We start from the raw sequence: 16,838 nt of genomic DNA, 5'->3' as shown, positions 1-16,838 counted from the left end.
TTTGCCCTAGTCACTTAACAAGTATTCATTGGACACCCAGAGGGTGTGTAATTCTGGACTGGACCCTTGGACTTCACTGTTTACATACTAGGAGATGGCCGTATCTTTTGATCTCTTCTACCAATCAATATGGTGACAAGGTCACCTCTGCTTGGAGGCATATAGATGGGCTCCCCCCCCCCCCCCCGCCAAGATTTTATTTATTCATGAGAGAGAGAGAGAGAGAGAGAGAGGCAGAGATGCAGGCAGAGGGAGAAGCAGGCTTCATGCAGGGAGCCCGATGTGGGACTCTATCCTGGGTCCCCAGGATCCACACCCTGGGCTGAAGGCGGTGCTAAACCGCTGAGCCACCTGGGCTGCCCTAGATGAGCTTTGAAAGTCAAAACGCCAGAGTTCCAAACCCAGCTGTTCCGTTTTCCAGCTGGGTCACCTTGAGTCAGGTCAAGGTTGACCCCTCTGAGCTTTGGTTTTCTTTTCTTTTCTTTCTTTTCTTTTCTTTTCTTTCTTTTCTTTTCTTTTCTTTTCTTTTCTTTTCTTTTCTTTTCTTTTCTTTTCTTTTCTCTTTTTTATTTTCGTTTTTTCTTTTCTTTTATTTTCTCTTTTCTTTATTTCTCTCTCTCTCTCTTTTTAAGATTTTACTTATTTATTCATGAGAGAGAGAGAGAGAGAGAGAGAGAGGCAGAGACACAGGCAGAGGGAGAAGCAGGCTCCATGCAGGGAGCCTGACGTGGGTCTCCAGGGTCAGGTCCCGGGCTGAAGGCAGCTCTAAAAGGCTGAAGGCAGCACTAAACCGCTGAGCCACCCGGCCTGCCCCGAGCTTCAGTTTTCTTTTCTTAGGTGTAAACCGAGTAAACCGGGATATTCATTGCATATAGGACTTTCACATTATATACTTCGTATCCACTGCTTTGCAGAGGGCCTGTCACATAGTGGGGCCCAGTAAATGGAAGCTGTATTGTTATTAGTGGGCAAGGATTAGAAGTCTTGGAAAAATTCCCTCATTTTATTTATTCACTAAGGGTAATCACTCAGAAGAAAGAATTCTACTTATGTGAATGGGAAAGTTGTGTACTATTGGTAGTAGAAATAGTAACTGAGTCTCTGTCTCTCTTTTTTTTTTTTTTTTTTTTGCCTGTCCTATAATTTTTGCTAGGGCAAGAAAGTTCTTAATCTGGGGTTCCTGATTTTTTTTTGTGTAAGTGCATTTTTCTGAGGGAGAGGGTCCAAATTTCATCAGATTGTCAAAAGGATCCTTAACTGTTAAAGATTGCTTGGTTAATTGACCCATTGAGTGGGTGTAGAGCTATAGCTGGTACCCTTGATCTTGAAATTGTCCGTCATGTAATATAATAAGATACTGCTGAGAAAACTTTTCCAAATAAAAAGAACATAATAAGGATATAGAGTACTCCAAATCTTTTGTGTGCTTTTCCCCCTCCTTTGGCAAAGAGGAAGTGGGACAAGTAGAAAAGAAATAGGTGTCAGGAAGGAGTGAGAAACTGCCTGTGGAATGACATGGCGGTTTCTTGTCCTCAAGTTCAGCTTTTTACGCAGGTTGATTCCAGATCATCACTTGGCCTCCTCATCCTGCACTGCAGCTTCCAGTCAGATGCATCACTTACTTTCTCCTAACACAACATGTTCAGGTTTTGTCAGCTCACATTGGTCCCTCTGCTGAGATTGTCTCTTCTCCTGCAATTTGCAGGTCCAGGTCTCCTTCCTGATATTGCCTATCTTAATTGTCATCAACTTGTAAATCCCTTAGAGCACTGATCCTCATTCATCTTTATCCTCCATAGGCACTGTCCTTTGAATAGAGTAAACACTGCCTATATACCTAATACAGGGCATGTTATATTATACATAGTAAAGGGTTGTGAAACAAAAGTGAAGACTGATGTATAAGAAGGAACTAAATGCTTGCTTACAAGAGGAAAAGGGTATAGATTAAATATATTGAAAACATAAAAAATGATGAGATGCCAGTGTGAATTCTGAGTTCTGAGAGAGAGTTTGGGAAACCCCAAAATAGTCTCAGTAACAACCTGGTTAGGGGGAAGAACCCTCCCTGACTTAGGAAATAGGAGTGTGGGGAACAGGTGGCTAGCATTTTGGCCCTGGCTGTACTGTAGTACTTCTGGACTGGGGTTATCTCTCTGCAAAGTGGATTGGACTTTTTTGTTGTTGTTTTTAAATTTTTTTTTAAAGAATTTATTTATTTATTCATGAGAGACACAGAGAGACAGAGACACAGGCAGAGGGAGAAGCAGGCTCCATGCAGGGAGCCTGATGTGGTACTCGATCCCAGGATCTGGGATCACGCCCCGAGCCAAAGGCAGACGCTCAACTGCTGAGCCACCCAGGCGTCCCTTTTTTTTTTTTTTTAAGATTTTATTTTTAAGTAATCACCCAATGTGGGGCTTGAACTCAAAACCCTGAGATCAAGAGTCACATGCTCCACCAACTGAGCCAGGTAGACGCCCCTGGATTGGACTTTTTGAACATGTGGTAAAAGTATTTTTTTTTTAATTTTTATTTATTTATGATAGTCACAGAGAGAGAGGAGAGAGAGAGAGAGAGAGAGAGAGGCAGAGACACAGGCAGAGGGAGAAGCAGGCTCCATGCACCGGGAGCCCGACGTGGGATTCGATCCGGGTCCCCAGGATCACGCCCTGGGCCAAAGGCAGGCGCCAAACCGCTGCGCCACCCAGGGATCCCGTGGTAAAAGTATTGATAAGCATCTGCCATGTGTACCAGGTGCTCTTCTGGGTCCTGAGGATATAATAGTGAACAACTGGACAAGACCCCCTGCTATTCTAGTGCAGTATATTGGGTGGGATGTTAGTCCCTTCACCAGCATGAAAATTCTGTGATCTGGGCAGTGGGCACCAGTGTCTGCTTGGGATTGTTGTGAGGATTAAATGAGAAAGCACTTTGAAGATTATAAAGTGCTCTTCTCTTATTTATTATGAGTACCGCCCCCACCCTGCCTTTGACCTATAATTTAAGTAGATTAAAAATGTTTAAAATGTATGCCAACGTCACTGCCAGCATTTTTACATTATCCAATCCCCAGTGATGTTTGCAGATCATGTTGCAAGCAAATTAGTGTAGGAAGAGGTGAAGCTTTTTGCACCAATAGGAGTATGATCCCGGGGTTTAGGTAGATTCAGGGACTTGATTCCTTCCATTATAAGTGAACCCATTCAACAGGATTGGGATATAGATTTGTTTTGTTTTGTTTTGTTTTGTTTTTTGTTTTATTATTATTATTTTTTAAGATTTTATTTATTCATGAGAGATACACAGAGAGAGGGGCAGAGAAGCAGGCCCCATGCAGGGAGCCCGACATGGGACTCGATCCCAGGTCTCCAGGATCATGGCATGGACCGAAGGTGGTGCTAAACCGCTGAACCACCCAGGCTGCCCTTGTTTTGTTTTTTAAAGGGATATAGATTTGTAATGCCATCTTCAACTGTGAGTGTATTTGAGGAGAGCACGTTTATTTACAAATATTTTTGAAGTGTTTCTGTATTGGGTTTGTTTCTGCTTTTACTATTGAGTTCTTCCCCCCCCCCCCTTTTTTTTTTAAAGATTTTATTTATTTGAGTGAGAGAAAGCATGTGAGAGGGAGAGCACGAGCAGGGGGAGGGGTAGAGGGAGAAGCAGACTCCCTGCTGAGCAGAGAGCCTGATGTGGAGATTGATCCCAGGATGCTGGGACCCAAAGGCAGATGCTTAACTGATGAGCCACCCAGGTGCCCCAAGTTCTTCCCATTTTTTAAAACGATTTCAGACTGATCGGCTCTTAAATTTTTACGTACAATTTCACATTGGTGAAGACTGCATGTTGGGGAAAAAACAAATTTCTCTACTGATTTGGGCTTTTTTGACCATATAAAGTCAGGATGTGGTTGTTTTCCGTGTGCTTCTACTTTTGTTTAGGCTGAGTATTTTTTTTTTTTTGATATTTAAACATTTTTTAGAAGTTTTAATTCCATTTTTTAAAGTAAGCCCAACATTGGGCTTGAACTCATGATCAGGAGTTTAATGTTCTACTGACTGAGCCAGCCAGGCCTCCCAGGTTGAGTATTTTTAGATACAACTCCCTTGCCCTTCAGATTTGTCCCCAGCACCCTCAAAACAAAGAGCAAATGATGCAATTAGGATGCAATCTATTGCCTCTGGATTTCAAGGAAGATTATTTCCACACAACTCAGAAGCTCATGGACAAAATCAGGCTTTCTTTTAGATTTAACAGATTTATCAAAAATGACCTGAAGTGGGATGCCTGTGGCTCAGCGGTTGAGCATCTGCCTTTGGCTCAGGGCGTGATCCCAGAGTCCCGGGATCAAGTCCCACATCGGGCTCCCTGCATGAAGCCTGCTTCTCCCTCTGCCTATGTCTTTGCCTCTCTGTGTCTCTCATGAATAAATAAATAAAATCTTAAAAAGAAAGAAAAAAAGCTCCTACTGAAAGAATGCTAATTAAAAAAAAAAAATGACCTGAAGTGAATTTCTTACGCTGAGGTTAGAGATTTTGAGTGTGAAACAGTGATGTGAAATTTCTAAAGCAGCTTTGATTTATGAATAAAATGTCACTTCTGATTCATTCTTTGAGCTCTTGTAGTTTTTTCTTTTTCTTTCTTTCTTTTTTAAGATTTTATTTGTTTATTTATGAGAGACAAAGAGAGAGGGAGGCAGAGACACAAGCAGAGGGAGAAGCAGGCTCCATGCAGGGAACCTGCCGTGGGATCATGCCCTGGGCTGAAGGCGGGCTAAACCGCTGAGCCACCTGGGCTGCCTGTAATTTATTCTTTGAAACTTTTTTTTTTTAAGACTTTATTTATTTATTCATAAGAGACACAGAGAGAGAGAGAGAGAGGCAGAGACACAGGCAGAGGGAGAAGCAGGCTCCATGCAGGGTGCCCGACATGGGACTCGATCCCAGGACTCCAGGATCACGCCCTGGGCCAAAGGCAGGCACTCAACTGCTGAGCCACCCAGGCATCCCTTCTTTGAAACTTTTAATGGACTTGACTGTTTATACTGTATTCTGGTGATTTTCACTTTTAGTGAATGAAGTCAGGGAGGGGTCTTTTTTCACTGTGTGCTGCATCACATTTTACTCTTTTTCATGAGTTCTTGAGATTGAGATAAAAATACTTAGCCTAATCAAAAGTGGAAGCGCATGGCTCGGATTGTGATCTCGAGATCCCAGGTAAAGTCCTGCATTTGGCTCCCTGCGAGGAGCCTGCTTCTTCCTCTACCTGTGTCTCTGCCTCACTCTCTCAGTCTGTGTCTCTCATGAATAAATAAGTGAATCTTTAAAAAAAAGGAAAAAAGAGAGAGGTTTTCTGGAGTCCTGAAAGAGTGTTTCAAGAATAGTGAAGTCACATAATTACTCCTTTGGTGATTTCTCAGGCGTACTTTCTCTGTGAGTAGAAATGAATTTTTTGCAAGGGGTGAGGGAAAAAATGAGGTTAAGACTACCACATCTTTTCCCTTCCATGATTGGAGAAATGAAAGGTGCAAGTTAGTATTTTCTCATAATTTAATGCACAGACAACTAAAGCTCTATTGATTCTCAATTGTGGATTATACTGGAGTTTAAAGACAACCATTTTCCATTCAGTGCCACTTTGGAAATGGTCTTTGTGTTTCAGACTATGGCCACATTCTGGTTTCTCTTGTGAGTCTTGGGTGACATCATTGTTCCCATTGAGGAGACAGCATATTGAATCCTTCTGACCTTGGGTGAGGCATGTAATCTCTAGAGCTCAGTGTTCTTATCTAGAGAATGAAGGGGATACCTATCCTTCCCAGGTGCGTTTCAAGCATTATAAGGCAAGGTATATAATAGTACTTTGAGCAACATAAGGTAATTACATCATTGTTGGGAGTATATTATTCAAGTTTTGTCCCTAGGTAAAGAAGAGCCTGCCCCCTTACCCTGCCCTGGAGAGCTGTCCTAGAGCAAATGGATTCTAGCACTAGTATCTTCAATTTTTCTGCAGAAAGTTCAAGCTGCTCAGCTATTTTTGTCCATCCTGTCTTTGTAGCAGTGCAGTTGGGGTCAAGCCAGGTGTGCCATCTTCAGAAGCAGGCAGCAAGTGTCACATGAAGCTGAGTGGTCTAGAATGAGTCACTTCACCTCTCTGAGCCTATTTTCTTATTTGTAAAATGGGGGGTGTAATAGTACCTACTGCATTGGATTATTGTGAAAAATGAAATGAAACCACATGTGCAGGGATCCCTGGGTGGCTCAGCGGTTTAGTGCCTGCCTTCAGCCCAGGGTGTGATCCTGGAGTTCCAGGATAGAGTCCCACATCAGGCTTCCTGCATGGAGCCTGCTTCTCTCTCTGCCTGTCTCTGCCTCTGTGTCTTTCATGAATAAACAAAATCTTGAAAGAAAGGAAGGAAGGAAAGAAAGAAAGCACATGCATATTGTTTATTCGGTGCTGTGCCTGGCTTGTGAGTATTTGTTGGTATTACTTGAATAAAAAAGAGGTGAGAAAACTGGAGGTGTCTGTGCACATGTGTGCATGTTTGTGTGTGTGTATGAAGCCAGTTGTAGGGCATCTTCTTTTCCTTCCCCTTCCCCCACTTAACTGTTGGGAGAGGACTTCACACTCGCATACCTGCTAGTGTCACTGGCCTTTTATTTCTCATCTGGCCCCAGGAAGGCTCTCAGTTGTCAAATAAGTGATGAACTCCAAGCCCCTCATTGTGAATCACTGGCTTAAGTATCAAATAATATCATTGTCTATAGTAATTGATAGATTTATTTTTCATATATTCCAATTTGTTGAGAGTTGTCTTTTTTTTTTTTTTTTTTTTGAGAGTCAGTTGTCTATGAAGCATTCAATAAATTCCATTTTACCGGAACTTTTCATTTACGAGTCTCTGAAAAGAATTTATTCTGCTTAATACTTGGAAAATGCTTGTATTGGGTTGTACGAACTGGCTGAAAATGTTCAAGCATTTATCTATTAGGCATGTTGGTAAATGAAGTATGAAAGTGACAACAGCTGATGGCTCAGTTCTGGAAATCTTTTTTTTTTTTTTTAAAGATTTATTTATTTATTTATTTATGATAGACCGAGACAGAGAGAGAGAGAGAGAGAAAGAGAGAGAGAGAGAGAGAGAGAGGCAGAGACACAGGAGGAGGGAGAAGCAGGCTCCATGCCGGGAGCCCAATGTGGGACTTGATCCCGGGTCTCCAGGATCGTGCCCTGGGCCAAAGGCAGGCAGGCGCTAAACCGCTGAGCCACCCAAGGATCCCCCTTGAAATCTGCAAAAGTCAAGTTGCTTTGTGCTCTTGTTGGGGTTTATATCTTTTGTAAAGTTTCCATTTCATGAAACCTTTTTTGTTAGTGGAAAGCTAGAGCAGCAGATAATGTGATGAAGGGCCATAGGTATGGTTTTAGTAGTTGATAGCCTCCGGAGTTAGAGTTAGCAGTTCTTACTTAAGCTTTATTATTATTATTATTTTTTTAAGATTTTATTTATTTATTCATGAGAGACACAGGCAGAGGGAGAAGCAGGCTCCACTTAGGGAGTCCAATGTGGGACTCGATCCTGGGTCCCCAGGATCACGCCCTGGGCTGAAGGCAGGCACCAAACCACTGAGCCACCAAGGCGTCCCAAATAAATAAAATCTTTAAAAAAAAATAATTTGCTCTTCTACAGAATAAGGATTGTAGAAAACAAGCATAGATGTGGGAAGGAGCGCTTGAGGCTGAGGGGACCCAGGTGATCTAGCTACCCTGGCAGCAGATGTATTCTCTCTCTCTCATTTGAGTGTTTGTTCCAAGGGTGGGGATTGATTGTTATCAGTCTGATTATAATTGTTTGCACTTAGGTTATCATTAGCTCTAAGAGACCTACCTGTCTCCTTGAAGAACATCATTGTCCAGTGATCCGGCTGACGGATGAAAGCTGTCAAGATAACTTGGCTGTGAGATGCCATTTAACTAGTATGTATCTGTGTGTGCCTCCCCGCCACCTCCCTGCAAGATTTAATGACCTAGTTAGGGAGAAAGTCCAGGCCTCTTGGCTTTTCTCCAAGTGTTCTACCACTAAAATGTTAATATTACCTTTTTCAGAATTCTCCTGAATCATTTGCTGGCACTGTAAGTGGCCTTTTAAACTTTGATTTTGCCACTTTTCAGACTGTTTGTACCAGTACTTTCCACTGTAGGAATTTGAGTTGCTTTGGTTACTTGAAGAAGGCCTTTTCACTTGCCTTTGCTTTTTAAAATGGGAGTAGCTTGTGATCGGAATGTTACTGCCTCTTGACATGTTAGTTGGCAAAGTTGTAGAGGCAGCCCTTAATAAAGGCCACTTTGGAAGAATATTAGTTGGTTACTTACCATTCTTGGCATTCTTGTAGAATGATACAGGTTTATGGCCTTTTTATAAAGTTCTTGAAATCGAATGGTCTTTAATTAGAAGCAAGCACATATAAAACTTACTGACTCCAGACAACACTGGCCTTACTGTATTAGATTATAGAGTGAGGTTTGCACCTATAGGAATATGGGTTTTGGAGGAGGAATGGAGAACGGGTGTGAGAAGGCTATATCGAACACATTCCAGTTCCATCCATGCCATCTGCTCATGGCAGCCTTAACTGTGTGGAATGTGGACATACAGCTTTCAAGCTCAGTTGCCTTTTGATCCTAACTAGGTTTTTACCTCTCATGATTTAACTGGTTGAATTGGGCTTTCTGTTACATAGTCCGTATGGAAAATGGAGTGGGTAGCCTAAGTTTTGAACTCACGTAATTGTAACACTTGATAAGCCATAATACATAAATTTTAACTGCTGTCTTTGAAATGGCCCACTCTGATACATTAAATGAGACAATGGAGGAATATGTAAATTCAAGGACTAGCACGTTAACAGGAAAAAAAACCCAGCAGCAGCAAAAGAACTCCCCACCTTATTGTGTATGATTCTTCACTGGGCAAAAGGGCTCAGGAAAGTGTGTATCATCTCTTCATCTGAGTGTAACCCGGGACATCCCCAATGGAGAAGACGAAAAAGAAGCGTTGGTGGTTTGGATAGGGCACTATGGTGCAAATAAATTCTTTATGTTTACCAGTTGACACCTGTACTCTTTGAGAGTATTTGATTGCCAGAGGGATTGTGCTGGTATAGAAAAGGGGCAAAATAAATCCCTTTATAGCTCTCTTACACAGTGGGCTGAGCAGAAAGTCAAAATAACAGATAGAGGGATCCCTGGGTGGCGCAGCGGTTTGGCGCCTGCCTTTGGCCCAGAGCACAATCCTGGAGACCCGGGATCGAATCCCACATCGGGCTCCTGGTGCATGGAGCCTGCTTCTCCCTCTGCCTGTGTCTCTGCCTCTCTCTCTGTCTGTGTGTGACTATCATAAATAAATAAAAATTAAAACAAAAACAAAAAAAAACCAAAATAACAGAGTCAGGAGCAGGTCAGTGGTCTGAGGAGTTGAGAAGATGTCCGCACAAGTGAAGGAGCTGAGTTGAATCATGTTTGTTCATCACCAAATCAATTCTTCTCTTCCTCCTGCAGACTGTAGTAGTCATATCAGCCATGTGATAAAAATTTTCTTTGAATATTTTAATATAGTCAGTGCTGCGGGTAGTCAAAATCAGTCTACTGATAAGGTTTTATAATGCTGGGGTATTTCTCTATTCCACTCTTTCTAATGTGATTTAGAAAGCAGCAGCAGTTATTTGTTGTACTTTGCTTTTAAGACTTTTCAAAAGAATGTACCTGCAATATGTTCCCAGGACCATGTGTTTACCTGGGGAGTGGAAGAGAGGTCACCAAGGAAGACATTTATTGGGTTTATGTTGAGATGAAATAGGACAGGCATTCTGTGCATATGTAACTGAGAAAGGTATGCTGTTTCCTAATATGAATGTATTTGGGGGAATTTGAACTCAGAGACATGGTTTTCTGAACAGTGGCCAAATACATGAGGTCAAGGTGATTTCCTCCAGTAGGAAAACTGTCATGGAAGAGTAGCCTGGGCCTGTTTCCCTTCTTAAGTGTGAGGGCTAAAGTAGTGATAAGGGCTAAAGTAGTGACTCATTGATCTTCATGAAAATTACTGGCTAAAGGACTTTCAAGGAATGGTAGTTGATAAGGTGGAACTAGTTACTATTCTGGTCTGTTATCTAAGGGAAAATCATGAAGCTAGCATTTTATAGAAAATGCCATTTAAAAAAAAAAAAAAAAAGAAAATGCCATTTATTAAATTCCTTAGATGATCACGAGTGTTTTCTTAGTTATTTTTGGACTCCCCAACAGGACATGTTACTTTTATAGTTTGAAGTTTATCTTGAAGTAATGGGTGGTAGATAGGTACTATATAGAACATGAAGCAGAAGCTGTTGAAAATATACGTATGGCAAGGGGTGGAACCTGTAGCTGTAATACATGGTACTGTCTGAATGTTACTCCTTTTTGTCCCCTTCCCATTTTGACTTTAGAATTTTTTTTTTTAAGATTTTACTTATTCATGAGAGAAACACAGAGAGGCAGAGGGAGAGAACCAGGCTCCCTGCAAGGAGTACACCTTGCAGGTACTGAATCCACAGACGCCAGGATCATGCCCTGAGCCGAAGGCAGACATTCAACCACTGAGCCACCCAAGCATCCCTTGATTTATTTTATTTTATTTTATTTTATTTTATTTTATTTTATTTTATTTTATTTTATTTTATTTTATTTTATTTTATTTTATTTTATTATTTTATTTTATTTTATTTTATTTTATTTTATTTTATTTTTTATTTTTTTGCATCCCTTGATTTTAGAATCTTGATTAATCTTACCATCTTACGGCTGAGAGTGGTATGTAAAAACCACTCTGGGGTGGGGGGTTTGGGGGTAGCAGGGGAGGCCTTGCTTAGTGCATAGGTCTGACAGCAGCTTCTGTGACTTACTTCCTTTCTCTTCCTCAGCTTCCGCATCTGTCACCTGAAAGGGATGGCTGCCAGCTTTCCCCAGCTCTGCCCTTGAGGGGGCTTTCATTTGGAGAAACAGATCAATTAGTTGTCTAGAAGTCCTTTTATTGTTAATCCTCAAAAAGAATCTTAGGAATTTTTTTCAAATTGGCCAGTTTTCTTTAGCTTTTGCTGCTTATTTATCTGCCCTTTCCCTTTGGCAGACTCCCTTGACAGTGAGACACAGGGTCATCGGTTTAAGTATGGGAAGGAAATTATGGCCTTGAGCACAGTCAGAAAGAATCTGGCTCTCAGGCACTTCCTGTGAGCCACCACTAAATTACAAAGACTGGGCCTGACAAGGCTTTTCAAAGGAGCATCTTACACCACCACTGTGTCAGCGTTTCTATCGTGAGCAGTTGTTTTTCACAGTGCTTATTATGACCAGGTTTGAAGTGGCCTTTACACGGGAAGCATTTACCCACTGGGATGAGAGTAAAACGACAGACAGAAATATCAGAAGTATGGAGGAAGGGTGAAGAGTATACGGATTGCTCTCAGAATACCCCCTTTTCAACCCAGACCTGACTGTGCTATTCTTGCCCAGAATCCTGGGACGCCCTCAGGATAAAGTCCAGACTCTCTTTAGTGTGAAAATACCCTCAACAGATTGGCTCCCAGCCTCTCCCATCGTATATGCCTTATGCCTTCCGTTCTTAGGTCCTCTAGCCAGGACAGCATGATACCATGGGAAGACGGGACCTGGTCGGGGAAGGGGTGGGACAGTGTTGGGAGACCTGGGCTGTGGACCAGGCTCCATCTCTCACTAAGTTGTTTGTTTATTTTTTTTTAAAGATTATTTATTCGTGAGAGACACACACACACACACACAGAAAGAAGAGGCAGAGACACAGGCCGAGGGAGAAGCAGGCTCCCTGTAAGGAGCCCGGTGTGGGACTCGATCCCAGATCCTGGGATCACGCCCTGGGCCAAAGACAGACGCTCACCTGCTGAGCCAGCCAAGCATCCCAGTTGTTTCTTTTTTCTTGATCTTATTAGTCACTAACCTGGATGAGTTTCCTGAATGAGAAAAAGCAAAGAACAGGTTTGGGGGACAGATCAGGAAGCTCTTTTTTTTTTTTTTTTTTTTAGGAAGCTCTTTTTGACTGTTGTCTCTTGGCAAAAATCTTGGGAATCAGACCACTAGATGCCTGATCGTTATTTTTTTATAGTATTTTTATAATAGTATTTACGTTTATTTAATGTATGCAGTTTATACACTCACTATTGAACAAAGTTGGAATGCAAACAAATATATAAATATAATCATTACCAAATTAACTGGCACTAGTGTTTTTGTTTTTGTTTTTGTTTTTTATTCATGAGAGACACAGAGAGAGGGAGAGGCAGAGACACAGGTAGAGGGAGAAACTGGCTCCATGCAGGGACCCCGACATGGGACTCGATCCCGGGTCTCCAGGATCACGCCCTGGGCTGAAGGCGGCGCTAAACCGCTGAGCCACCCGGGCTGCCCCGGCACTAGTGTTATAAGCATATTATTGGACCTGGTGAGAAAAAGTGTTGGAAGAAGACTGTAGCCCATGGCATTTTTCTTTTTCTGTTGATTGATTGATTGATTTTATTAATTTATTCATGAGAGACACACAGAGAGACAGAGAGAGGCAGACACACAGACAGAGGGAGAAGCAGGCTCCGTACAGGGCCTGACGTGGGACTCGATCCCGGGTCTCCAGAATCACACTCTGGGCTGAAAGCGGCGCTAAACCGCTGAGCCACCAGGGCTGCCCATCATTTTTCTTTTTATAAGAGAAAATGCTCAGTACTACCATATGATAAAACTTAAAAGAAACACATAAGATGGAACATTTCAACTGTCATCATTGAGGTTAACCTGTTTTATTTAAGTGATTTATACAGGAAATTAACAGGACAGGCAGTATTTTGGCCAACTTCTGTTTATGTCAGCTGAACACCTTCCATAAACAAGCAAAAGAAAATAAAGCCAGCCAGCCAAACGTGGGCCCCTTTGTGGGCCCCTTCGCCCCTTCACCCTTCAGTAGTACTTGGTACAAACTCTGCACTGTGCTTTGATTTCATGATTGGAGAAGATACACATGTGTTAAAACTGAGGTTATGTTTTTTTTTTTTTTTAATCTTTATTTATTTATGATAGTCACACAGAGAGAGAGAGAGAGAGAGAGAGGCAGAGACACAGGCAGAGGGAGAAGCAGGCTCCATGCACCGGGAGCCCGATGTGGGATTCGATCCCGGGTCTCCAGGATCGCGCCCTGGGCCAAAGGCAGGCGCCAAACCGCTGCGCCACCCAGGGATCCCAAAACTGAGGTTATGTATTCACTACAGCCAGTTGTTTTGGTAGGCAGATACTTTTTCAGCATTGTTATTATTAACATATTTATGTTTATCTATTTTGTATTTGTCTACATAATCTAAGGTGGCTAGAGAGGATCTTATGAAAAAAAATATAGCAAAATCCTCAAGTAGGCCCTTAAAATCCAGTCTATTCCAGAGGCACCAAGAATCAATGGGGTGCAAACTTCCCCTTGGTGGAAGGTGACTCTTTTTTTTTTTTTTTTAATTTATTTATTCATGAGAGACACACACACACACACACACAGAGGCAGAGACACAGGCAGAGGAAGAAGCAAGCTCTATGCAGGGAGCCTGATGTGGGACTGGATCCTGGGTCTCCAGGATCTCGCCCTGGGCCGAAGGTGGTGCTAAACTGCTGTGAGCCACCTGGGCTGCCCAGGTGACTCTTTTGTAATACTTAAAAATTGATGGAATTTTATTTTGTAGTTTTGTTTATCTTATTTGGTGCTTTCAGTATACTTAATCATCTACCTTTATATTTTGTGTCTAAGATGGCATCAACAATATACAAGATAGGGATCCCTGGGTGGCGCAGCGGTTTGGCGCCTGCCTTTGGCCCAGGGCATGATCCTGGAGATCCGGGATTGAATCCCACGTCAGGCTCCCGGTGCATGGAGCCTGCTTCTCCCTCTGCCTGTGTCTCTGCCTCTCTCTCTCACTGTGTTCCTATCATAAATAAATAAAAATAAAAAACAAACAAACAAAAAACAAAACAATATATAAGACATATAGAGTACCAGGTATTTCTATTTCAAAATTGTGCAAAAACTGCCACAAACAGATCAAATTTAATTCCTCTGTTTTAAGGCTGAAAGGTCTGATGTGTCACCTGTTCAGCCTTCTCTGTAGCACTGCAGAACTGCCTCTACAGCACTGCTGGTTACATCTGGGGCCCGCCAGGGCTCTGTTTCTCAACATTTCATCTGACCTGCTACAGTGAGGATTAGAGTCACCTGTTTGACATGATCCCAGGGAGAGGCCTAGTGTAGAAGGGGAATAGTGTATTGCAGAGGTTGCTCATAGTGGTTGAGAGAAGGCCATGTTCAAATTGCAGATCAACTTGCTAGCTCCGTGAACTTGTGCTTCTTCATTTCTCTGATTTGTGTACTTTTAAAAAAACTGTAGAGAAAAGTGTATAATGCATGCACAGTATGAACAATTATGAAGTGACTACCCATGTAAGCAACCCAAGTCAAGAAATAGAAGCTCCACTTGTATTCTTTTTCTGCCATATCTCCTCTAAGTAGGCCCTGAAATATGCTTTTCAAATATTGAGGTGATAAATATTTGAATAGGAAGTACTATTTTCCTTAATAACTTTTTGTTATTAAGTGCCTACATGTAACATCTTTCCATTCAGCAAATCCAGTTTGTTTTACACATTTTTTTTAATTTTTATTTATTTATTTATTTATTTATTTATTTATTTATTTATTTATTTATTTATTTATGATAGTCACACAGAGAGAGAGAGAGAGAGAGAGGCAGAGACACAGGCAGAGGGAGAAGCAGGCTCCATGCACCGGGAGCCTGACGTGGGATTCGATCCCGGGTCTCCAGGATCGCGCCCTGGGCCAAAGGCAGGCGCCCAACCGCTGCGCCACCCAGGGATCCCTGTTTTACACATATTAAATCAAATATTCATCTCTTCTAGAAAAAGACAGGGATAAACACCTCAGTTTAGCAGGTTTTTGAATATGAATAATAGACATAAAAAAAAATAGACCTTAGGGCACAAATTAAATTTGTACTGATTCCAGGCTCTTTTGCATGTGTTAATTTGCAAATTGTGTTAATTTTTTTCATCTCTCTTAGACCTCTGTTTCTGGCTTCATTTGAAATAAGGCAAGTGTGTAAGTAAATGTAGAGACCAGAAAGTGGAAAAGTTGAATAGGAGTATTGGTCTTGCTAGTGTGAGTCCTAAATTCTTTAATCTGTGGATCCAAATTGTTCATTACTAAAATTTGCTGGATTTAGAAGTTGGTTTTGTTTCTTTGTGAACACTGTCTTTATCTTCAATACAGATGCATTAAGTAAAATAAAACCATTCTTCTTTAAAAAGTTTATGCATGTAGTGTGACTTTTGTTACTTCCAGTAGCCAGTTTTAGGACTGGCAATTTATAGAATAATGCAAATGAGTAGTGAGGAATAATTAGAAATAATGGGCTGAAATCCTCATGTCATCTTAGAATGCTACCAAGGGAATAGAAGAGTAAGGCTTACTGTGGACTTGAAAATAAGCTGACCTATTTTCCCCAATTGACAGAAATGCCTGTTTCTTCAGCACTGCCCTTTGTTTTCAAGGCACATTTGGCTGGACAGTGCCTCATTCTTGCATATTCAGAGAAATTTTTATGGAAACATGGTTTTAATTTTTTTTTTTTTTTTTGCTGAGAAGTTTATAAAAAATGCAGAACACTTGAATAGACCGTAAGTGCTCAGAGGCAACTGCTGAAATAATTTTACAGGTTTTTTTTGTTTGTTTTTTTACCATTATAAAAACAGTATAAAATTGATTTGATACCAGGAAATTCAAAGGTAAGACTTGGCTGTGTTTTTATTTCTTGGTTTGCTAAGAATCTCCACTTACCACATTAATGGTAAATAGGCTGTGATCCCGAGGCTTATTGGAGTGCATTGGCCTTGGTTTTGCATTTCCTTTGGCTTGGATTATTTTTACAGCTTATCAGAAATCCTGTTTCGTTGTTGTTGTTTTTCTTAGTGTAGGTAACCCAGAGAAATCGTGCTGCATCAGTGAGAAAGATTTCTCAGCCTTGGGTTTTGTCTTTGTTTATTTATAGTTGCTTTGATCAGATAGCTTGATTAGAACTCCAGAGCTACCTGGTAGAAACCTGCTGAGGATAAAGTTTAAGGAAGTTCTTTTGCTGAAAGCAGCCCCCTTCATTCACCAGGGGAATCTGATTTCATCCTGTGAATAACTTGGCTTAGAAATTTTATTTCTTTGGGACCTGCTTGTAGAGTTCTGCACACCTCAAAGCATGAGAACTGTGTCAGGATGAAAAGTGGGCTGCTTGCTTTATTCAGTGTGGGCCAGCTAGATGGTAAAGTAACAGCATAGTTCTGTTTTGTTTTACTGTGGAATTCAGAGATATCTTTACCTGGGCTTGGGGAGAAAATGAATCAAGAGAAACAGGAAGAGAAGTTTGCAAAAATTATAAATGCAGTGGCAAAGAATCTTTCATAGCTGCTCTTCTAAAAGTTACTTTTGGGTCTAAAATATCAGTCCTTTAGAATGGCGTTTGATTTTTTTCATCGGGCTCTCTGAAGAGTGCTATTGGGTTTGCACAGCGTATAGTGAGAACTGAATGCCTGTACATACCCAGTGTCCAAGAATAGCCCATCTGTTGCATGAGATTACATGTTTTAAGACCAGATGGTTAAACACTTAAATCAGTCTTTCCAAAGGTCCAGATGACCCATTTCAGAGATTTCCTGTACCCAGAGCCCTGGGGATGTAGCGAGAT

General features: G+C 41.5%; 1 protein-coding gene across 2 annotated transcripts in view; it reads left to right on the top strand.

Annotated features, from left to right (window-relative positions):
• ARHGAP35 (Rho GTPase activating protein 35) overlaps positions 1 to 16,838 on the top strand; it is a 138,870-nt gene that overhangs the window by 22,706 nt on the left and 99,326 nt on the right. Inside the window, exon 2 of one of the 2 annotated variants that reach the window (XM_041746452.1) lies at positions 7,863 to 7,977. The exons of the other annotated variant lie outside the window; for it this stretch is intronic. The gene's annotated coding sequence lies outside the window, so the exon portion shown is untranslated. The remainder of the gene's footprint in view (positions 1 to 7,862; positions 7,978 to 16,838) is intronic. 2 annotated transcript variants of the gene reach the window in all.

The sequence above is a fragment of the Vulpes lagopus genome, chromosome 2 (assembly GCF_018345385.1).
Source record: "Vulpes lagopus strain Blue_001 chromosome 2, ASM1834538v1, whole genome shotgun sequence".
NCBI lineage: Eukaryota > Metazoa > Chordata > Mammalia > Carnivora > Canidae > Vulpes > Vulpes lagopus.
This window is presented reverse-complemented; position numbering and strand designations above follow the sequence as displayed.